At 39.4% G+C, this 24449-nt stretch overlaps 1 long non-coding RNA gene across 1 annotated transcript in view; it reads left to right on the forward strand.

The window, feature by feature from the left end:
- Positions 1-24449, forward strand: part of LOC122686193 — a 397014-nt gene that overhangs the window by 302421 nt on the left and 70144 nt on the right. Inside the window, exon 3 of the long non-coding RNA XR_006338647.1 lies at positions 7581-7613. This is a non-coding gene — a long non-coding RNA (uncharacterized LOC122686193). The remainder of the gene's footprint in view (positions 1-7580; positions 7614-24449) is intronic.

The following is a 24449-nucleotide window of genomic DNA, read 5'->3' on the forward strand; positions in this document are numbered from 1 at the left end:
GAGTTTACCATGTTCCTCTGGGCCATGGACAGAGGACTTTTCTGGCTCTGGGAAAGAAATAATACATGTCCAGGTGCAGAACCCTAGTCACACCCAGCTCCTGCACTTTTTTTTCCTAATGAGCCTGAGTTGCTGTGGACCCAACATGCTCCGTTCATGTGAAACACACATGAATTCCTGCCTCTTTCTTCCCATCTAGTTTTTAGTATTTTGTGCTTATTTTAAGCCTGAACTGCACCTGTTCTATATTTCACCTCCAAAGCATCCTACATATCTGTGTCAAATTGATCTTCCCAGAATTTCACTTTGTTTATACTACCCCTTTACAAAAAGACTTCCTAGCTTCCTGTTGTCTGAAACAAGCTGAAAGATTGTCAAGCCTGACAAATAATATCTTTCACATACAGTGGTTTGGTCTATCCTGACATATGTCCTCTGTGCTCACTCTACCCCATATACTGATATAACTTTACTGGTCTTTATTCTCTGATCATTTACCTTGACTCTTCCGCATAACTAAAGGAACCCCAAGCCCCCTATTTCTTCATCTGTTTTCATTTACCTGCTGTTCAAGACCTTTTCCTCCATGACAAATCCCCTTTTAAAGAATTTCACAGTTGAAAGGAACCTTTGAAGGCACTGGGTTCAATAATACACTTTGTGATTTGCTCCTCTCCAAAATATGCTTTGTTAACGGTCACATAATTTATGTCTGGTGGCAGGGAAATTGGTATCAGGGCTAAAACTGTGTCTTACCTGTGTATTGTCAGTGTCTGATCCATTTTAGAAACAGTGTATTTTCTTGAAATGTGTTTGCTAAATGAATGAATAAATGAATGAGTGACTCTTGAGGCAGGTGCCAGCAAACATTTCCTGTAAGTGGTCACGTAGTAAATGCATTTGGCTTTGTAGGGTATACGATCTCTGTCACAACTCCTCGCATCTGCTACTGTAGCAGTAAAGCAGACAAAAACAATATGTTTTTAATGTCTCTAAATAAAGAGCATAGAATTTGTGGCCAGATTTGGCAGTCTGTAATTCACCAACTTCTGTCTTATATCACAAACCGTCTCTAAACAGTTTTTAGTATTCTTCCCTAGTTACTTCAGATATCTCTAGGTAAAATTTTATGATGTTTTCTCTGATGTTCCAAAACAGCTCACATATTCCTGTGCTCACGTTGAATTCTTTCAGTGATTTCTTATATTAATGTTATTTTGATTTTCTTTACTAACTTAGCCTTTCTCCTCTATTGTGTCCCATTTGTTTGTGGATTTTTCAAAACAAAAAGCAGTACTCCATATTGATATGACTACTGAAAAGCAATTCAAGCTCATTCCCTACCTTACTCTATGTGGAACAGATGTAATAATAAAATTTGCCATGGCATTTGTGGGAGAGGACTTATACTGTAGCTAGTTCAGAAGTCTCATAGTGCAGCTCTATACTCTTATCTAAACTATGGGTTCTCCACCTCTCAGATCCCATGCCTGGTGATCTGAGGTGTAGTAATAACAGAAATAAAATTCACAATAAATGCAATGCACTTGAATCATTCCACAACCATCCCCACCTCTCTGGTCCATGGAAAAATTGTCTTCCATGAAATTGTCCCCTGTGGCCAAAAAAGTTGGAGACTTCTGAACTCTAAACCATTCTATATTATGTAGCATTTGGGGGTAGAGAGGAGTGGAGACTGAATAGAGAGTCTCATATTTTTACTATCTGGCTTTCTTATTTCAAAAGAGTGATATGAAGGACTAGTTTATAAATACCTATAATCTCATTTGCTAAGTCACTTAGGTTGTGTCCAACTCTTTGCAACCCTATGGACCATAGCTTTCCAGCCTCCTCTGTCTATGGGATTCTCCAGGCAAGAATACTGGAATGGGTTGCCATTCCCTCCTCCAGGGGATCTTCCCAACCCAGGGATTGAACCTGGGTCTCTTAGTCTTCGCATTGGCAGGCGGGTTCTTTACCATTAGAAAATGATTCTCACCAAATGCATTGTGTTACCTTTATTTCATCACTCAGTCACTTGTGATCTTTGTCCCATCTGTTCTCTCCCTTTCATTTTATCTTCCCACATACGTATTCAGTTGCTCACACCAAGATATTTATCAAGTGTTTACTGTGTGCTGGTTAGAGCGCCGGCACGGGGCCTGGTAGGCTCTTCCTCAATGTATAACAACTATTTTCTGCCTCACTGTGGCAAGTTTCTTTCTTGTCTCAGTTTATCGGATTTTGTCTTGTGTTTATTTATCATGCTAAGCCCTTAGTGCAGTATTGCCATGGAATCACGAGTAAACCAAGAATACCATGTATGTTTAAATAGAAGAGTACAATAATGTCACCCAGAGTTAAGAGTGGGCAAATGAAATAAAGGAATTAGTGATCTGGAATTTCTTTAGGAACAGCTTAGTGAAAGTGAAGTCGCTCAGTTGTGTCCGACTCTTAGCGACCCTGTGGCCTGTAGCCTACCAGGGTTCTCAATCCATGGGATTTTCCAGGTAAGAATACTGGAGTGGGTTATCATTTCCTTCTCCAGGAGATCGGCCTGACCCAGGAATTGAACCCAGGTCTCCCGCATTGTAGGCAAACACTTTACCGTCTTAGCCACCAGGCAAGTACAAGAGGTTACAGAAAGATGATGACCGCTGAGTTGCACTGTTCGCTGGTTATAAAATCCTAACTGCAGTCTCTCAAAATTACACAGAATTAGGTAACAGAATTCTGTGTTCTGATTGTAAAGCCTGCCTGAAGTAATACTTTACTGGACCATAAATTGTTCAGACTACATTTCATGCCTGATAAAATCCTTACAGTTATGGTACAAAATTTAAGCCTTTGTTCTGTAACTAATCTTTTAAGTTTTCCAAAACAGGGCAGTTTTGGATTTTTTTTTCCTAGAAAATGACATGACTAAAAGAATACTGTTCTTCAAAAATAGACTAGCATAATTAGGAATTTTTCTCAAATTATCTGAGAGATTAGTCTTAAACTATATTTTGTAGGTTTTCTAGGCAAGATGACTGGAATGGCTTGCCATTTCCTTCTCCAGGGGATTTTCCCAACCCAGGGATCGAACCTGGGTCTCCTGCATTGCGGGCAGATGTACCGTCTGAGCCACCAGGGAATCCCTATATATACACAGATTTATACATATATGTGCATACATATTTAATATAATGTTATAAATTCATAAATGTAGACATATAGATAGAGATTTCTGTATCTCCTGATTTATCTCAGTCTGGAATTTAAGAGACATAAATAGATTAACATTCCTACGGCAGTATAATTGTAGTCATTGGTAACACTGAAGCATGCTTTCTAATTTACAGGTTTAAACGTGTCATTATCAATTGTGTTTACTGCCTAGACAAAAATTTGTTGAAAATTAGATTAACCTGTTCTCTATGGAAGATGGGAAGATCAAATGAATAGGATATGGACTTTCAGTTCAGTTCAGTTCAGTCGCTCAGTCGTGTCCAACTCTTTGCAACCCCATGAATCGCAGCACACCAGGCCATATGGACTTTAGATCCAGTCATATCTGTGTTCAATTTCAGTTCCATGTATTCAGAGTTTGTATTCTTGCTTTAGGTCAGTTTTCCAGAGAAATGAGATGGAGGTTTTGATTCAGGAAGTTTGTTGAAGAGTACATTTGTGTTTAATTATAGGTGTCCCAGAAGGCAAAAGAGGGGCCTGGTCTTTCTACCCATGTGAGTGAAAGAAAGTGGAAGCATTAGTCACTCAGTCAAAGCACTTAGCTGGTCACTTTGCGACCCTATGGACAGTAGCCCACCAGGCTCCTCTGTCCATGGAATTATCCAGGCAACAATACTGATGTGAGTTGCCATTCCTTTCTCCAGGGGATCTTCCTGGCCCAGAAATCAAACCTGGGTCTCCTGCATCACAGGAGATTCTTTACCATTGAGCCACCAGGGAAGCCCTTGTGTCTGTGTAAGATCAGTCATTGGAAGTCAGCTGCCTGTGGGAAGGTGAATGACCTTGGGTCAAGCACTGCCCTTTGGGGGGATGAGGAAACTCCCCAGAGAAAGAGTCACTGTGAGCCCCCAGGAACCAGTACTCTGGCAGCTGGGGGGTGAGTGCCTTGTCCTGAGGGAGATCTGGGTTCAGTCCTGCAGCATCCACCACGTCCATACCTGTGACTCTTGGCTCTTCATGCTTCATGTATTACATTTATTGCATCTTGGAACAGCTCCTTCAGCATTCTGGTAAGTCTCCTTTCCTGGCAAAGCCTCTAAGAGGAAGGTTGGAACTCCAGCCCCTGCCAGTACAGCTAGTTTCAAGGACACAGCTGATAACTACTCTCCCTTTATTCTTTTCTCTTCTACTAACTGTTCTAGAATATCCTTAACCAGCACTCCTATTGATCCATATGGCTTACCATAGGGGTGGAACAGGCCATTACTGAGGGGTCTGAACACCTCCTCCAGTCCCTTCTTAGGCCATGGCTGCTGCATTTGTCCATTTATTATCAAAAGCAAGGAAATACCAAGAAATTCCCAGTGAATCACCTGAATACTACAAATTCTTCCCTATCTGACAGTAGCCTTCCTCCTGATGACGATCACTTATCCCTAATAGGGGATGACTGTTGTGATGACTCCTCTCTCTGTGCTGGTCTCCTGGGACAGGAACCCAAAGTAATTGGATATAAGGTATATGCTAAAGTTCAGTGAGACTCCTGCTGTGTCCGCTCATGAAGCATGTGTGTGTGCTTAGTCACTTAGTCATGCCCGACTCTTGCAACCCCCTAGACTGTAGCCCGCCAGGCTTCTCTGTCTATGGCATACTCCGGGAAAGAATACTGGAATGGGTTGTCATTTCCTTCCCCAGGGGATCTTCCCAACCCGGGAAACAAACCCGGATCTCCTGCATTGCAGGCAGACCCTTTACTGACTGAGCTACGAGGAAAGCCCCTCATGAAGCATACTCCCTCTGAAAACCAGGATCTCTAGATGCAGAGAGTCTAAATTTGTGGGTTAGAAAGCACAGATTCCCCATTTAAGCCACTGGGAGTGATGTCGGTTTTGACTACTTCTACTTCCTCCCCTTGTCTCCTAGACCCATGTAATCTGTCTATTGGAGTGCGTGTATGCATGCGTGCTCAGTCATGTCCAGCTTTTTTGGAACCCGTGACTGTAGCCTGCTAGAGAAAAATACTTGGAGTGGTTGCCACTCCCCATTCCAGGGCATCTCCCCAATGCAGGGATTGGTCTTCTGCATCTCCCACATTGGCAGACAGATTCTTTACCACTGCATCAACTGGAAAGCCCTGTCTATTGCAGATGAAGTACTGAAGAATAGTCATGGGTTTAGTGTGTTTCTCACATCATTTCCATGGCACCCATCATCACGGGATGTGATTTCCAAGCTGGTGCTACAGCTGCCCCTCCAAAAGGCTATTCCATATGACTGTCAGGCCAGCAGTTTCTAACTCACGTAGTATGTATCAGGATGAGTGGATCCCATGATTACATATACACCGCTGACTTCCACTGCATTTCCATTGGTCAGAGGTAATATTATGCCATGTCATGTGCTAATGAATCAGGTACTCTATAGGCCCTTGGACAACGGTGATGAAAAAGGCTCTGCTGGCAGATAAGCAAACCCTTATTTAGAACTGGTTCTAGGTCAGGTCAAAATGAATCACTGTTCTTAAAGTGGCAGGAGTCCAATGTCATAATCAGCTTTCATAATCACGTGGCTGGTTGGTCTCCCTATGGTTAGTCCTGAAATTGAAGCTCAGCACGGATCCCTGCTACTGCCAAGATGGGCAGCTCATCAGCCTTTATGCGGCTGTGGGGAAACAGAAATATATATTGTGTGACCTGAATCAAATAGATAGCCTCCACCAAGAGAGCAAAGGGAAGGTTATTCTAAGGCCTAAAAAAGAAATGTAAAAGGAGAATGGAACTTCTTGGGCAAGGGTCAGAAACAGGAATCAGAAGCTAACAGAAGGACCAAGACTAGATCCCAGAATTGTTTAAGCTGCATAAGATGGTGGTAAGCCAGTGGCTAGAATGTGGTCTACTAAAATCTCACTAATTTATGTACTTATTATTCTTTCTTTTTTAATTTCCTGTTTTGTTTGCCCTTAATTTCTGTGGTTCTGTTTCATCTTCCTTACTTTTTGGTGGACTAGTTGATTTTCCAAGTTAAAAGAACAGAGACCAACTTGGAAAATTTGGGCAAATTAATCACTTCTGGTGTAATTCGTTTTCCTTATTAATAAAATCGAAGTGAAAATATTTGCCTCAAGAGTTATGGGATATAAAAGCATATCTACAAAGTACTGTGCATGGTAGGTCCTCAGTCACTTCTTGTTAATTTTGAAAAAGTTCTAAACAACTACTGCTGAATTCCTAAGAAGGAAATGATACGCCTCCCCTCTGTGTTTGGGGCACTGGTTGTAGAGATCTGGCAAAGTAGAAATAAGTCAGAGAAATAAGATGAGTTAGTAGAGATCCACTTCCCATGTTCCTAGGAGCTCACATAATCAGATTCAGTGATTGGCCATGAATTTTGTTTGTTTTTTGAAATAGTATAATTTTTGTGTTAACTTTGGGATGTTCTTGATTTACTAGCTCTGTGATGTTAGGTAAATTCCTCAATAGTTCTGGACCCTAGAAAATTTTAATAAAAATATCAGTTACCTCATGGGGTTGGTAGGTAGGGTAAATGAGAAATGTGTGTAATTCACATATAACTGTACATAATATCCCCTATGTCATATGCATGCAACCTGATTGCATCATGTCTACCATATAACAAATGCTATTATTATTATGCTTTCCCAAAATACATATCTGAGAGCCCAACAGGATGTTTTATTTCAGTGTTTTTCCCTCACCTCCTCATTCCTCAAAGAGAACAATGACTAGAAAACATTGGTTGGGTAAATATTGCATTATCATAATTACAATTTCCCTGAGAAAAGTGGCTTGCAGTTTGAATATTCAGCGTCACAATTACAATTTCCATAAGGAATGTAGAACAGTTATTATAAACAATACAATGATCACTTGGTCCATAAGGGAGAACTGATTACCTGGGGAGTGAGGAGAGAGAAGTAGCAGGAGCCTGTGTTCTAATCAGCATTCAAGAGTAGAAACACAGAACCTGAGAATAAGTTGTAATAGCCTCTTAAAATACTCTCGTTTGAATTTATCAAACAGTCTTCTCATGATGCAGAATTCCACAGGTTGATTAAGTCCTGTCTGTGTAATTTTCCCTTATATCTAATCATTCTTAGTAAGCATCCTCCCTGTATCTTTCTTCATTGTCATCCATGATTGCTATGCCCCTAAGAAATTTTAAAAAGCAAACTAACAAAACGCAAAAAGCACAAAATATTTTAAAAAATAGTTTAAGGGGAGAAAAAATTTCATCAGAGAGTTTCTCTCTTCATAGTTAAATGTGTCTCCTTTGTCAAGGGAAAAATACTGCAAGTTTTTTTTTTTTTAATGCTCTTTTTACTGCTGTTGCCTTAATTGGCTTTCACTTAAATTTACTTTTTTTTCCCCTGTCTTTTTTATTTTTTGCAGGTGATATGAGAAAAACAGAATGCAGCTTTCAAGGTTGGTACTTTTCATGATGTTTTAACACCTCTTATTAACATGAAACAGAGTATGAAAGAAACAGTGAAATATGTCCTTAGTTTCTCACAGGTAGTGATTAGAAGACATTATGCTTTTATTTTTCTCACTCATGGATGGAGAAGTACAACATAAATTGTTACAAAGTACAATGTAGCAATTGAAACTGATAAAATCTTTGACAAAATCGTGAAATTTGAAATATTCAATGGTTTTCTACTCTATCCATTCATCATGCCATCCATCCACCATTCATATATTTTTTTTCAGTGAATACTTATTACATACATACTGCATACAAGGCCCTGTGGTCTGATTTTCCTCTATTCATACCTTGTTTGACTGGCCTTCACCATATTCCCAATCCCACACATTTTTCCAATGCTCCTTGATATCTTTGACAATAGACCTTCCCCTATTATCACAGGTCTTCATTTTAACTTGCTATATCTGATACACGAGCAGTGTTTCCAGCACATTGCTCAGTTACGCACTCAGATATGTCCCAAATAATTGTGGTGGAGAGGAAACCATTAGTGTGACGATGAGCAAATGACTCCTCTCTGCATACTAATAGACTGTATGATGTTTTTTTACTATTGTGTGAGATGCATTGCTATTTATAGATTACTAAAACATAGTTTAGTAATAATCTATTTATTGTAATCTATAAAATCAGTTATCTTTTCTCAAAAGTCTGGCTGTAGGCCTTCTCTCACTATACGACTTAAGCAATTTTAAGACACTCAAGAAGAAGTGTGTTATTACATTGTATTTTAAAACAAGCAAAGCATTCTAAATACACATGAAATGGCTCTTTGTAAGAATGGCAGTGGTAGATTGAACCAAACTTCATGGAAAACAGAGAATGAAATTTTTCTGCTAAGCAATGGTTAGTGGAAATTTGTAAACTCATACTCTAAATATTGTTTTAATTAATTTTGAGGGAATTTTCCTATTTTTTTTTCCATGAGCATTATTATATTTACCTAAAGGACACTTTCTAATTTTTCTTACTAAAATTGACTTCCTGTAAAGCATTAAAAAAAAAACAACAACAACAACTGAAGTCTTGAGGTCCTCAATGGAAAATTCTGCTGCCAGAGGCATTTTCAGAAACATAGCTTTCATAATTGGAAGGGACTCTAGTGACTATCTGCCAATCTAATTTAACTCATTTAACCTAAAGAAGTCTAAATTATCTCAACCACCAATCTATGTAATTATAATACTGGGAAGTGCTGAGTAGTGGTTGAGAAGTTGGGCTCTCAAATCAGAGTGCCTGAGTTTGAATGTTATTTACCCATATATTTTTTGCATGTTGGGCCAGCTTATTAACATCTCTAGTCCCTGCTTTCTTCGGTTGTAAAATGAAAGAAATGAGATTACATTCTTCATAAGGTTGTTAGAGAATAAATGAGATTGTGTGTTTACAAATCACTTTGACATATTGTAAGAATACAGTAAATGATTGTTGCCATTATTATTACTTTTCTATGATTACTGTTATTATAAAGCATTATTATTAGTGGCAGGCAGCATCTTCACTTCTCTGAAATAAACTTCTCTATGGACATGATCTTTCATTTTCCCCATCAGAGATGTATATATTCACCCTATGGTCACATTTGGTTGCCTGTGAAATTACAGATAACCTGGGACTGTCTATCAAGTTAGGATGTCTTCTGGTAGCAAACAGTATCTATTTTTTTTTCTAAATACAAGATTTTGGTAAACATCACCAAGGTGAAGAGAAGTAAGCAATTTGAGTGATTGCTGGGGGTGGGGTGAGAGTGGAGAAGAGAATGAGTGATAGCAAGAAGGAAGTCATTGGAAGGAGAGATTTGGTGCCAACGTCCAAATCTCACTCGGATAGAAACTAGCATTGTCTGTGCCTCTGTGTGCAGAGAGCCCCTCCATTCATGGTGATGGGAGGCCTGATAGATGGACGGGAGGCTGATGATGATTGGTGAAAGAGAGGAAACCTGCAGGAAAGGTTGGAAGTTATTAGTCCATGGCAATAAAAATGACAAAGTAGAAGAACCATGTAAAAGAATGCAGCTAGAGCCCCTTTCTCTTGGTGAGACCTGCAGAGTGTTTTATGTAGCTATCATCCATGCATATTAGAGGAAAGCCATCCCTCCCTCAGTGGAGACGGGTCACTGACCCCAGACCACGTCACCAATATGCAAAGGCCATCCAGCACGAGCCTCCTGGTGCCGGGGCTCAGGGTAAGCCCAAATGCAAGGGGTTGCAGTGAACAGATCCTACTTTGTTCAGCCTCTCTTGGTGAGGCAACAGACCCCAGGGTCCACCAGACTGATGGCATAAGGAGGGGAGATTTGTCAGCTTCCCACACAAGTCCTTGGATTCATCTTGACACATATTCTGGCAAGTATATATACAGGTTAAACTTTGACCTTTTATAGGAAAAGAGCCCCCTTTGATCCAACAGGAAAAAATGGTACTTCAAATTCAGTGTCATAGAAATTGCCAGGTATTTCATAATCCAAGTAAAGCAGGATAGTACTGAAATGTCTTCATCTGGCCTCTGAGTTAGCAAGACTCAAAACCTAATTTATAAACACACATGGATAAAGGGGCAGCACAGTTCTCTAGTGTCAAAGTAGTCTCATCCATCAGTGTCTGAAACATCGCTGGGTGACTCACAGTTACAGTCTTCATACTGACTCCACCGTACATGATAAAACAATTACCTCTAATCCTGTGAAAACTACAGTGGTCAAGGAAGAATATAAAGAAAAAAATCTTGATGGTCCCAGACCCACCTCCAGGAAATACTGACATTTTGATTGAACCTGCCTGTGACATCTAGTCTATCCCTACATTACCGCTGAGCACTCTGTCACTTATATACATGGTCGTGTCTGATGACTTGTGTGATACCCTGTAGGTCTTCTCATGCCCTTCTCATGAAAGGGAATCAGTTACAGACTTGTATATCTAAAAGGTACTTTAAACTAATATTCATTTTAGCCTTTTTTTTTTCCCCTCAACTAATGAAATTCAGGCCCACAGAAGTTAACTGTCCTAAGTCATGGAGTACACTAGTGTGCAAATAAGGACCACAATCACTTTGCCTTACTCACTCCTGAGTAAGGCAAACATCAAGCAGTCGTTCACCAAGAAAGGAAGGTCTTGCTTGGAATGGAAACTATTTCTGAAACACTGCATTCTGTACCATCCTGTGGCCTGAAATTGTCATTCATCTTCTGTTGTTAAGCCCTTCTCAAAGGGTCTTACTTCCCTGACTATATCAAGAGTTCCATAAGGGTAGAGCTCATCGCTACAGTTTCTGTGCATTTTTACCATATTTAAAAAGTTCTGAATCAGTAAATATTGTACAGCTTATTTTGATCCAAGCCTTGTCAAGAGCGCTGAACCCTTACCTCTTCCATCTCAGTGAGTTCCATTTACATTACTTGTAGAAGACCCTCCCCCCCGAAGGTGACCAAAAAGTGATTAGATTTTTGTTTTTGCTTTGGGGTTGTTTGGGGGTTGGTTTGTTTTCCAGTTTTACTATGGGATTAGAGAAAGATTAAACATATCAAAAAATTAACTCATTGAAATAGTCTGTACTTGCATAAATGTATATTTTAGGAATAAGCATAGGGAAGGTAGTCAAAAAGAAACGTTTAATCCATTCCATTGAGCTGAAATTACTCGGGCTTAGTGACTTACAAGCTGAATCATTAGAAAGAATGGTTAAGATAGAGAAGGCCTTTGGAAAATGTGAATGTACTTTTGAGCAGATAGCAAGAAGGGTCCATGCGTGTTTAGTCACTCATTCGTGTCTGACTCTTTGCGACCCCATAGACTGTAACCCACCAGACTCCTCTGTCCATGGGATTTCCCAGGCAAAAATACTGAAGTGTGTTGCCATTTCCTTCTCCAAAGAAGAGTCCAGAGACTGAATATTATTAAAATGAAAAGTCTCCATATTTTTTAAATATGGAAGAAAGATTGCAAATTTAAAAAAATTCCTTTTTATTACAGAGTCTAAATCTAATTTCCCTTTGTCCTTCCTGTGTATATGAAAATAGGATGTATGTCTTATTTCCATGTCAGGACTCTTTAGTACTGAGATTGTTTCATACCAAGAGCATTGTGTTTAGATTTGAGTACCACAAATTTAGGCGGCTATTAAAAAAAAACAACTATTTTTCCTTGCTTCTAAATAGAGTGTCATTCAAAAAGCACAGATTAGATAATAATTATTAATTAAAGAGAATTCTGATATTCACTTGACTCTTTCATAGATCATTTAAGATGATCAAATTAATAACTCCTTTTTTCCATCTCTCCTTTATTTACAACAGGCAATAATATTTGAATTAACATTTTGAATTCTCACAAATCAAAATATTAAACTCCTCTTATGCCCCAGTTCTCACAGTTTTGTTGTGTATATCTCTTTCCCCTCTTCCAACATTTTAGTATGTAATTCAACCTGGATTCTCTGCCTAAACCTTCCCTCTGTCTCTCCCATCAGTCTGATTTTATCTTGGCACATTATCCAGATTTTTCAGTGAGAGACAGTAAAATCAAGACAGACTCTGGAAATACTAAGGGTAGTCACATGTTAGTAAATCTTGTCTCAGCCATTTATATTCTGTATATTAGTATACATTTATGTATATACACATAAGTGCATGTATACTTATATGCAGTTACAGTAACGAGGATGGTGATAGACTCATAATTATACTATTAGTAACAGTTAGGCAGAGGAACCATGTGTAGTGGGCAGAGAAATGGATTCACTTCTAATTAAATCCATTGGTGAGGTATTATTAGTGTAATACTACTGTATTATTATAGCACTGCTAAATTTAAATGTATTTTTGAACAACCAATTGTGTAATTTACCCTAGCATAAAATCTTGGTCTTACCTTGGGATTAGTTTCTCTTTTCTTATTTTTTCCTGGTTTGTTTGCTTATTTATTGATTTTCATGTTGATTCGTAAAGGAGCCAAGTCAGGTGAATGATCCCAGCTTAATATGTGACAGAAAGCAGTGAGTCCTCCACCATCCATTTTCATTCCCTTCTTGGAGGAACTGAGAAGTGTGTTAGCTGTTTTCAAATGTATGAAGGGGTCTCAGGTGGAAGAGAGATCTGATTAAGCCTATGGTACCAAGTGATAAAGTAAGAAGCCAGAAGGTTCGTGGAAACATATCCAGCTCAATATAAGGAGGAACATTACTATAAAATATGTTGTACCCAAGGCATGGGTAACTTGTGAGTTCCTCCATGGTAGTGTTTCCAACATAGCCTGAGGATCACGAACAGGGGTGAAATATAGAGGAAATACTAACACTAGGGCATCAACCAGTTGTTCTCCATTCTTTCCTACGGACCTGATGACGCTATGTCCTGTGTCCACTCCACAAATGCAGAGACCAGCAGGGAGGTGGGGCATAGCTCTTTTAGTACAGTAGCTACAGAAATTTAAGAGAAAGCAATAGGCTTTGATTGCTTTCAGCAGTAAGAAAAATGTAAAAAAAAGAAAAAAAGCAGAATTGCAACCATCTCAGCCAAATGTAACCCTAGATTTTACACTGTGAAAAAGTTTGAAGACTCCCATAAACTTCAAGGGCAGACTTCTAACATCTCATTTGAAAGCAGTGCAGCTCTCTTGGGAAAGGACAGACGCAGTGCTCATTTGCTATGGAATCCACGCTTCCCTCATCACATACACAAGGAGAAACTGATTTGTTTGATTCCTCCACCTGGACACACCCTTCTTTTCTCTCCTCTCTCTGCTGTAAGGCTTCTGCATGCATGCTAAGTCGCTTCAGCCGTGTTTGACTCTTTGTGACCCTGTGGACTGCAGCCCACCAGGCTCCCCTGTCCGTGGGATTCTCCAGGCAAGAATACTCGTGTGGGTTGCCCTATCTTTCTTCAGGGGATCTTCCTGATCCAGGGATCGAACCTGCATCTCTTAAGTCTCCTGCATTGGCAGGTGGGTTCTTTACCACTAGCACCACCTGGGAAGCCCTCTAAGGCTCCTGGGTTAGTCTCAAACTAGGTACACTTTCCATAGGCTGAAGAGGAGGGAAAAACTGGGCTCCTGACTGATGGGAACTTTGCTCTTAGCTCTTGTTCTGATTCTTTAACACTGAAAGGGAAGGTTAAACTCCCACACAGGTGAAAACACCCTACCCCAAACCACTCTTTGCTTTCTGTGGCCTCGTCTTTTTCCGGCCCTCCCTGGCTTAGCTTTCTCCCAATTTCCTTCGGTTGCCCTCCTGCTATTCCCATGCCATTGCTGTTTCTCCCCTCACTCAGGCCAGCCAGAGCCCCCTTTTAGGACAGCAGTGTGGCTCCAGGGTCTTATGTCAGAGGATGTTTCAGATTTGCTGTCTAGAAGGCAATGGGACCCCACTCCAGTACTCTTACCTGGAAAATCCCATAGATGGAGGAGCCTGGGAGGCTGCAGTCCATGAGGTCGCTAAGAGTCAGACACGACTGAGTGACTTCACTTTCACTTTTCACTTTCATGCGCTGGAGAAGGAAATGGCAGCCCACTCCAGTGTTCTTGCCTGGAGAATCCCAGGGATGGGGGAGCCTGGTGGGCTGCCATCTATGGGGTCGCACAGAGTCAGACATGACTGAAGTGACTTAGCAGCAGCAGTAGCAATGGCCCTTCTTGTTTTGCTATGAAGCCTGTTCCAAGATGGAGCTTCCCAAGTAGTGCTAGTGATGAAGAACCTGCCTGCCAGTACAGGAGACATAAGAGACAAAGGTTCGATCCCTGGGTTGGGAAGATCCTCTGGCGGATGGAATGGCAGCTTACTCCAGTATTCTCGCCTGGAGAATCCCATGGACAGAGAAGCCTCGTGCACTACAACTTCCGTGTGGCCACAGAGAGTCAGACATGACTGAAGTGACTTATTGTGCACTGTTTGAATATACGGTCCACCTCTGTAGCCCAGATTCAGTTCTTACCTTTTAGTCATATTTACAGTGGCCATCCCTTCTCTAGGCGATTGATTCCAATTGATTAATTCCAATTAATTTTCCACATTGTGATCCAAGTGGCATTCCAGCCTTCTGGCCTGTTCTCCTACCAAGCTACTTTGTTCCAGCCACACTAACCTGTTAAGAATGCCCTTCCCCCTTATCTTCTCACAGACACACACTGGCTATGTGGAACTCAAATAACTCTTCCTCCTCTGTGAAATCTCCTACTTTCCTATTCAAACTTGAACAGGAATCCTTGGGTGTTCCTAGGACATTCCGCTCATACTCACATTGTAACACTTAACATGTTGTGTTATAATTTATCTTTTTGTAAATTTATCTTCCCTATTTGTTTGCTCAAATAAAAGTATTCTTTTTCTTTTTGGTATTCACAGTACCTAGCCTAGTGTGTGATTCATAGCAAAAACTCGATAGATGTTATTTGAATGAATGAAATAAATAAGTAAATGAATGAGGATATATACTATAATATGTGCCTTTTTAAACAACTGATCTAGAGAATTAGCTGTTAAACAGAGAAAGCTTCAGTAGGCATCTTGAACATCTGGACAATTGTAATGCAAAACACTTACTCAGAAGGCAAAGAGATGGTCTCTTTTCCTGTGAAAATATAAAAGCATTTTTGTTTCAAGGAAAATTACATTGAAAAAAAAAAACTGTCTACAGTAGAAGAGACTAAGTTCATCTCTTCAGAGACATTCCCTTGTCTTTTTATATTACAAGAGTGAACAAGATTTAAACCATGCAGTCAGTGTAATGATGTTGCCAGACAGCTAATAAAGAGGAAGATTAGAGAGTTGTATAAAATGGCAGGTGCCTCGGCCGATTCCCCGTCTCAGACATTAAACACAGAATAAAGTGATGCTGTTTCCCGTGGACCACCAAAAGTGCTTGCTGTCAGCTTCAGCAGCATGGTGCCATTTTGACTGTGGTGTTCATCTTACCTAGTATCCCAGTTTGAAAACAATATAGAGGAAAAATAAAACAAACAGCAGTAGATGGTTCTCAGAACAGAGAGACAGTATCTGAAAAAAACCAAACTCTTGCACAAAAGAATGAAAAAATATTTCTACTCAGTCATGGATGGTACATTCTTTGCTCTCATAGAATAGACTATAACATCTAATCATGCAAAGCATCTCAGTGAGTCAGAGGGAGTCTAGGGGGACTGCATTCTATAGTTCACAGTATATTTCAGTCTCTCAGGAAGCTTAGAATGACTACTATTTTAAGATAGAAGAGAAGTAAAGTGATAATATTTCTCCTGGTGACTCACATGACCAAGAGCAAATAGAGAAAATACATTTTTGTACCTAATGAACATAATTACAACACATATTTCCTCTTCTAAGCTTTCTGTAACAAAAAGACAATTTCAAAACAATCACCTGTTTGGGGATAAAGGCAGGGCTGGAAATATAGTGTGAATATGGGCTCAAAAGAAGAACAAAGCAAAGAGACAGACACAGCTCACACAATGGAGAAGGGGTTGGGTTTAGAAAGGAAGAAAGGAGAGAAGCATTTCTTAGCACTTACTAAGTACTGAGCATTGTGCTAAGTGCTTTGAAAAGAATATATCTTTGTGTACCTTTGTCTAATAGACATAATACAAAGGTAACAACACATCAGGGTATATAGTATAGAAGGTTATTGTAGAAAAACTGATCTTATATATAAAGCATTAATATATATAGAAGAGTTTTTTTCAGTTTATACCCAAGAAACTCAAACAGCACATCATATAATTTTGGACATATTTTCAGGTCTTAGACATGGGAGCCAAGTCCAGGAGTCCAATTCTTTATAGGGAAGGAAGCTGAGTTTACAAAGGGTGCAAAACTCCTTAGCCTTCAAGATATAGGTATAGATATAGATATATAGTATGGCATGTATATAATTGCATACCATATTTCAATCATATTTATCATATAACAAAATATCTTTAAATGTTATGCTTAAATCTACACAAAAATCATTGTCAGCCTCAAGATATCTAATGCATATAGAACAGAAGTTTCAGAAATTAATCATGAAGAAAGTAGTAGAATTGTTTTTTTAAATAGTTTGTCTGAAATAAAGAATTTTTTCAAGTGAACATACCCACATAGTCTCATCTAACTAGCTAATGCTAGTGAATCAAATGGGGATGATTAATATGTGATCCAATGAAAGGACAAATAAAAATAATTCCCTGCGTTCTATGTTTTAGAACTGATTAAACTGAGTTTTTTTGTATTTCTCAAGAAACTCAGACCTCTGTTAGTATGGGTGTTACTTAAACACTTGTCATTGGGAGCCAGAGATAATCGGGGACTTGGAAGACACGTCTGCATGTCCTGTATTGGCTCAAATCAAATTATACCCCAGCACGGTTCTCAGGTGGCACCAGTGGTGAAGAATCTGCCTGCAGTGCAGGAGACATAAGAGGCTCAAGTTCGATCCCTGGGTCCGGAAGATCCCTTGGAGGAGCGCATGGCAACCCACCCTGGTATTCTTGCCTGGAGAATCCCAGGTACAGTCCATGTGATTGCAAAGAGTGGAGCATGACTGAAGTGACTTTAGCACGCACGCACGCAGGAGTGCGCACGCACGCACGGACTATGCACTGCCCCCTCCTGGTAAATAACGGCTGGTTCAGCCTGGTTTTCTGATTTTTCATACACTGTTCCTTTTCTCTATTTTTTCATCTTTGCTTTAGTTCTCCTTCTCAAAGGACTGATGCCTGTGTGTCATGGTTATTTCACTTAGCATTTTTCTGAGAGTCAACAGAATATAAACTCTAGAGACGAAGTATCTGGGGTTGAATCCCAGTTTTTTAACTTACTCTGTGTGTCTTTGGATAAATTGATTAAAATCTCTAAACTTTAATTTCGTTATCCAAAGAGTTGAAAATGCATCCTAACAATTTTATGAATATGAAATAGAAAAATCTATTTATCATGCTTATTGTGCATAAATACTCGGTATTGATACTATAATTATGTTAATGCTGGGATGGGGTAAGAGATCTGAAAGTAGTGTCCAAACTTGGAGACTTCCTCAGCACCCATATGTTTAAGCACTTTCCTTCAGTTCTGACTTAGAAAATGAAATGTAGCAGACATCTTTTCTTTTGCTCAGATGCTGGAAGAATTAGAACCAAAATAATACTGTCAAAATAAAATACACACACACACACACACACACACACACACACACACACACACACACGTATATATCTTTTTAAAGCACTTTTAATTTATCTTAGCTGCTAGAAGAATTAGAGTCCAATTCAAAGCCAAGTGACTTTTCTGACAGGCTTGGTTTTTATGTTCTGGTTCTTGTTAGTAGGTCTTCAGACTTGGTTTATTTATAATTTGTACGGTGTTCAGTTGTATTTGACTTCTTGTTGTCAGTCTCTAATTTGTGTCTGACTCTTTGCAACCCCATGAACTGCAGCATGCCAGGCTTCCCTGTCCTTCACTATCTCTGAATTTGCTCAAACTCATGTCCATTGAGTCAATGATGCTATTCCAACCATCTTCTCCTCTTGCTCTCAGTCTTTCCCATCAGGGTCTATTTCAGTGAGTCAACTCTTGGTATCACGTGGCCAAAGAATTGGAGCTGTGTTCCCTCACATCCTTTTGAAACAAAATAACAAAATCCTTACTGAAGCCCCAAGAAGTTCTCTGTCCCTGTCTCTGTCTCCTCTCTCTCTCTCTCTCTCTCTCTCTCTCTCTCTCTCTCTCTCTCTCTCTCTCTCTCTCTCTCGCTGTCTCTCTCTATAGTGAGAATATACACTTAGTTTGATCTATACCAGTAGTTCTGGACCATTTTGAAATCACATATTCGCATGCTCAGCTCTAGAGATTCTGCTTCTGTACAAAGGGGAACTAGATATCTGTATTTTTAGCAAATAGTATTTACTTAGGAAATTGAGATTTAAGTGATACTCTATTGCTCTTGGAGAAGCAAATAGAGAAGAGATGAACATGAGTCTGGATTCTAAAGCAGAGTCAATCACTAGATGAGTGACCTTCGAAAATCACTCAACCTAGGCTTCAGTTTCTTCATCTTTACAAGATATGGAAGTCTATAAAAGTCTGTTACATAAAGTTACTGTTAAAAAATGCACGAAATAATGTGTGCAACAGAAAGAAAAAATTTTGTAAAATGATTAAATAACCATCTAGTTTCACAGTCTAGGAAAGGAGCAAAAGAGCTTTGCTGAAGCAGATAGCTTTCAAGGCCCTAAGCTGTGACCTCTGACTGCTCCAAGTAGAATAGATACAGGGGATCTAGCTAACAGTGCCTTAATCATGGCTCATGATTCATTATAGGATTATGAAGTCAGTTTAGTGATGGCTCCAGCATTTTTTTATTTTTTAAATTTAAAAAATGATGAAATATTTAAATATTGTTTTCCATTTGCAGTCATTACAGAATATCTTTCCCCCCATGTTGTACAACACATCCTTAAGTCTTTCTTGCATCCAGTACTTTGTACCTTCCGCTCCTCACTCCTATGTTCCTTCCCACCCAGTCTCCCTACTGGTAACCACTAGTTTGTTCTCTGTATTTGTGAGTCTGCTTCTTTATTCTTACATTCACTAGTTTGCTATATTTTTTAGACTCCACATGTAAGTGATATCATACAGAATTTTTCTTTATCTCATTCACTTAGCATAATGCCCTCCAAATCCATATGTTACTGCAAATGGCAAAATTTCATTCTTTTTAATAGCTGAGAACTATTCCACTCTGTGTGTGTGTGACACCTTATTTATCCATTCATCTGTTGATGGACCCTTAAGTTGCTTCTATATCTTGGCAAATGTAAATAATGCTGTTATGAACATTGCCAGGGTGGAGGCATATATTTTTTTTAAATTAGGGTTTTCAGTTTTTTCAGAAATATATGCAATAATACAAATGCTGGGTCACGTGATAGGTCTATTTTTAGTTTTTTGAGACACCTCTATACTGTTTTCTGCAATGGCTTTACCAATTTACATTCCCACCAACAATGTATGAGGGGTCCCTTTTCTCCATTTGTGTTCTTTGTAATATTAGCCTGACTGGAATGGAAATGATAGGATAAGACAGGACAGGGCAGAGCAGGATAAAGTAGGATAGGATAGGGTAGGACAGACTACAGGATAGAAAATACCATAGCACATAGCTCATAGGAAAAAAGAGTTTAAAATAAGTTGTCTAATATTTACATCTGATGGTTTTCATGCTATCCTACATCTCTGCCTCCAATGCCCTGCCAGTGTATCCCTATATATTTCTAATTGTGTTTGGAAATCATACATAGGAATGAAGAAGATGAGGCAGTCACAAGCATCGGGAGACAGAAGGAGAAGCAAGATAACAAGCAGGCAGCATCCTTGGGTGATGCTGTGTGGGGGCTTAGGAAACACAGAGGGGAGGATAGGAGAATATCTGCACCTCAAATACCCTCAAAAACCTTGTGGAAGACACTCAGCTTCTCAGATCATGTAGAAAGAATGTCTGTAGAAATTCCAGCTTCATTGGAATTTTTTATAAACTATGATTCTAGAAAGTCAGTGGAGATAAGCAACTAGTTTGTATAGGCAAGCTTTGTAAACTGCAGACCACACTCAAAGGAAAGATAGTACTCTGCAGAGTTACTTATTCTTTGGTGTACCCCCTACTTTTCTATTTCCCAACTACCTCTACTGAACCCAGATTCTAGGGTTGTAATAAAAGATAAAGCCCTTTTCTGACTGCCGGGTTAAAAAAGTGATGCTCTAACATCTGAAAGTGAACCTTGAAATTCATGTTTTCCCATTTTAACAAAAAACATTGCCATTCTTGGGCTCCCCCGGTGGCGCCAGTGGTAAAGAACCCTCCTGCCAATGCAGGAGACGTAAGAGACTCGGGTTTGATCCCTGGGCTGGGAAAATCCCCTGCAGGAGAGCACAGCAACCCACTCCAGTATTCTTGCCTGGAGAATCCCATGGACAGAGGAGCCTGGTGGGCTAAGGTCCCATTGGGTTGCAAAGAGTGGGACATGACTGAAGCAACTTAGCATGTATGTATTGCCCTACTTAGTAGCTAGTTATAGTTAAAATCATAGGTTATACCCAACTGTTTAGTGGTTACGTTAATGATCACCATTTTGTGAGCTCATACCATATGCTAAATTTTGTGCTAAGTAGATTACAATGACATTCTCTTCTAGTGCTCTAGGAGAAATTTTTTAGTATGTATGCTTTATAGATGATCCTACTGAAGATTAGAGGAATTAAATAATTAACCTCAACCCACAGGGGTAGCAAATAACAGAAGCAGAATTCATACCTGAGTATCTGCAGTCACGCACCTCACCAGCTCAGTTCCTAGACTGAACCAGTGCTTATGGGCTAGTTTTGGGAGGTCATCACCATAGAGAACATTGATTCTGAGTAGCAAGTGTGTCTGTGAAGTCAAGCAATGAAGCTAAAGCAGTGTTGTACATTACCCTCTCAGCCTTTGCCAAAAAGTCTCAGTGTCTCTATATCTTCATTTTATAACTACGTGCATTGTAAATGCATTATGGCTTTTCCTTTGTAGATCCTAGAGGGACTTGTGGGGGGAAAAACAACTGCATATTATTTCTATTTTAGATATTAATTTTGCAGCATGTCCCATCAATCTGTTTGCATTCTGTCACTCACATGGCAGTGATTGAGATGAAAAGAGTATCATGCTAAAGATGTATTTCTGATTCTATAGGGAATATAGTTAGAAAATGAATTATTCCATGTATTTTTGGAATCTCAGAGCCAGGGTTAGGGCAGGTGTGGGTGAGTCGAGGGAAGGAGGTGTTATTCGGATCAGTGTGTTGTCTGTTTGTTCTGTATTTGGCAATCATGAGGGCTGATGTTAATTGGATCCAGAAATTATACAACGTGGAAGGAGGGATCTTTTGGAGAGAGACTCGTTTCCTGTGGACAGCTTATGTCCAGAATCTGTTTGCTGTGTGCAGCCTTGTGAGAACTGAGATGAAAGAATGAGGCAGCTGTGAGTGGCTTTCAAAACTGCAAGAATCTGAAGGACTTGCTCACCAATTCTCCCTGGCAGTTCACAGAGGAGGGCAATTGCTCGCCCCCTATTCAAAACCCAGAAACGTGCAGGAGACAGCCTCTCTGAGTCCCTGTTTCTGGAAGTGGAGTTTGGGCTTTGGTAGAGGGTACAAGAAACAGAAGGGCTTCCCTGGTGGCTCAGACTATAAAGAATCTGCCTGCAATTCAGGAGACCTGGGTTCACTCCCTAGGTTGGGAAGATCCCCTGGAGAAGGCAATAGCTACCCACTCCAATATTCTTGCCTGGGGAATTCCATGGAGAGAGGAGCCTGGCGGACTACAGTCCACTGGGGTCACAAAGAGTCATACATGACTGAGCGACTAACACTTTCACAGGCAACAAAATTACTGGTGTTCAAGGGCATCTAGCATATGAAAATTTGCATTCTGTGATCTGCTTCTCTCTCCCTAGTGTCTCAGAACAATCTGGAATTAGCAAGCCTTGACAACAGCTGATGAATATGAACAGACTTTCATAGATTCCCCTTTTACAGTATTGGATTCAGTCTCTTACAAGACAGGCAAATCAGCCCAAATAACCCCTTTTTCGGATGGATGAAAAAATTTCCTAGCCTTGAACAGTTGTGTACTCAGAAGAGAGTCAGCTAAAAAAGCTGGGATATAGTCATGATGATAATATAGTAAGTCCTCTACATACATACAAACGATTTCTGTTCTAAGAGCACGTTGGTTAAGTCCAATGAGCTTAGGTATGCAACTAACACAATCAGCTATATAGTACTGTACTCTAATAGGTTTATACCTTCACACAAATAATAAATTAAAAAATCAAACAACAAAAATAAAGAAAACATGTTTAACTTTACAGTAGCTTGAAAAGTACAGTAGTAAAGTACACCAGCTGGCACACAGGGCCTGGCATCAAGGGGACAGGCAAGAAGAATTACTGACCAGAGGAGGGAGTGGAGGTGGGAGATGGTGGAGCTGAAGGATCGTCGGCAACAGGAGATGGAGGGCAAGCTGCAGCTTCGTTCACACCTGACGCTGATGGCACAGGTTCTGGTTCCTTGCTGGAACCGGATGCATGTTCACAGGAGACTCACTGTACCTCGGATCCGTTAGAGTGTGTACTTTTGTACCAGACGTGTCTTCTTCACATCAGTCCAGTGGCACGGGCATCACACCACCACCACCTTGGTCAGCATCTTCCTCAGTTACAAATTAGGAAACTAAAGGCCAGAGAAATTACATTTTCTCCCTGTGGCCCATGTCCCTGCTCCAGTGTTACGGTTCCCCCTGCTGAATCTCTCTCCTGTCAGGGTATGAACTGCAAGGCTCATCTTTGAATTCTGAGTTGCTTTGCTGAAGGGCTTTCATCCTGAAAACCATGGGAAAAGGCTTGGTTACATTTCATCACACATTGCCATAGTATCTGGTGAACTGTTCTTTCCAGGCATGACTGAGCAGTTGAAAAATAATGATTTAGAATCTACCATGAGCTAGGTGCTAGCCTATATATGACAGAAGACATTGTTTTGTGACCTAAGTAAACCTGGGGATTGACTTCCTGGATTAAAATCCACTTCCTAGTTGTGACCCTGGAAAAGTGATTTAACTTCATATGCCTTGGTTTTCTCATCTACAATTGAAGATAATAATAATACCTCCCTTGAAGGGCTGTTGTGGCGACTAAATGAGTTAATTAATGCAAATCAATTAAAATAGTGCCTAGCACAAAGAGCTGAAGAACTTTTATTGTTGTAGTTATTATAATATTATTCTGTTTTTCAAGCTAAAAAGAAGAAAATGGTTTTGATGTAGTTTTAATAGTCTAAATGGAGAGAGAAATTAATTACTCTGAATCTATCCTTTTAATGAAATTAGTTGAGATTTTAAAGCACTAATAAAAATATCTCTAAATGTTAAAGGCTTTAATTAAGTTACTCTTTTGCTTCCAAGGAATGCATAGATAATATACTTTAATTTCTTATTTATTTACTTGATACACATAATCTAATCAATATAGCTAACATATATTGATTCCTTAATAGATGTTGGGAATAGTTGGTGAAAAACTTTTGCACAGAATTTGTAGAATCCTTGCTCCATGCTTAGTTTCCCACTCTTTTCCACTTGATATCTTTTAAAAAATATTATGTGAAATTTTAATTAGCACAGAACTTATGCATGAGTGATGCTGTAAAATACAAAACAAATGGTATTGTATTATTGATTGAAATGTATTTGTTGAGTAAAAAAATCATCTAAAATGAAAATGTTGCTATATGGTTATCTGCATCCCAATTCTTGCCTATATTAGATGCTTTATAATATTTATAATCAAAGCGATGTCTCACTGCAAAGACAAAGCACATCTAAGATGCTATTTGAGAGTGAATACTTTTTATACATAAAAACCAACCTGTCTGTGATCAATGTTGCATATAAAGCTTCTGATACTTAATGTTTGCTATTTAAATTCACCACAGTGTACACCATGTAATGAAGTGATATCATTGAGAAGACCAAAGAATAGCTGTCCTTATGTAAAATATTGATTTATTGATTTGTTTTGCTTTACTTCTGTAGCTTAAGGACTTCTAGATTTTTCACCAGTAAAAATCTGTGTTTTCTAATTGTCCCCATTTTGCACACTATTAATTTAAAGCCTGTAAGATAAATAAGTTTAACTCACTTTACAAGCTTGAAAGAGACTTAATATACTTCATCTGTTTTAACTATTGGGTTAGCCAAAAGTTCGTTCAGGTTTTTTGTGT

Source organism: Cervus elaphus, chromosome 29 (assembly GCF_910594005.1).
Source record: "Cervus elaphus chromosome 29, mCerEla1.1, whole genome shotgun sequence".
Taxonomy (NCBI): domain Eukaryota; kingdom Metazoa; phylum Chordata; class Mammalia; order Artiodactyla; family Cervidae; genus Cervus; species Cervus elaphus.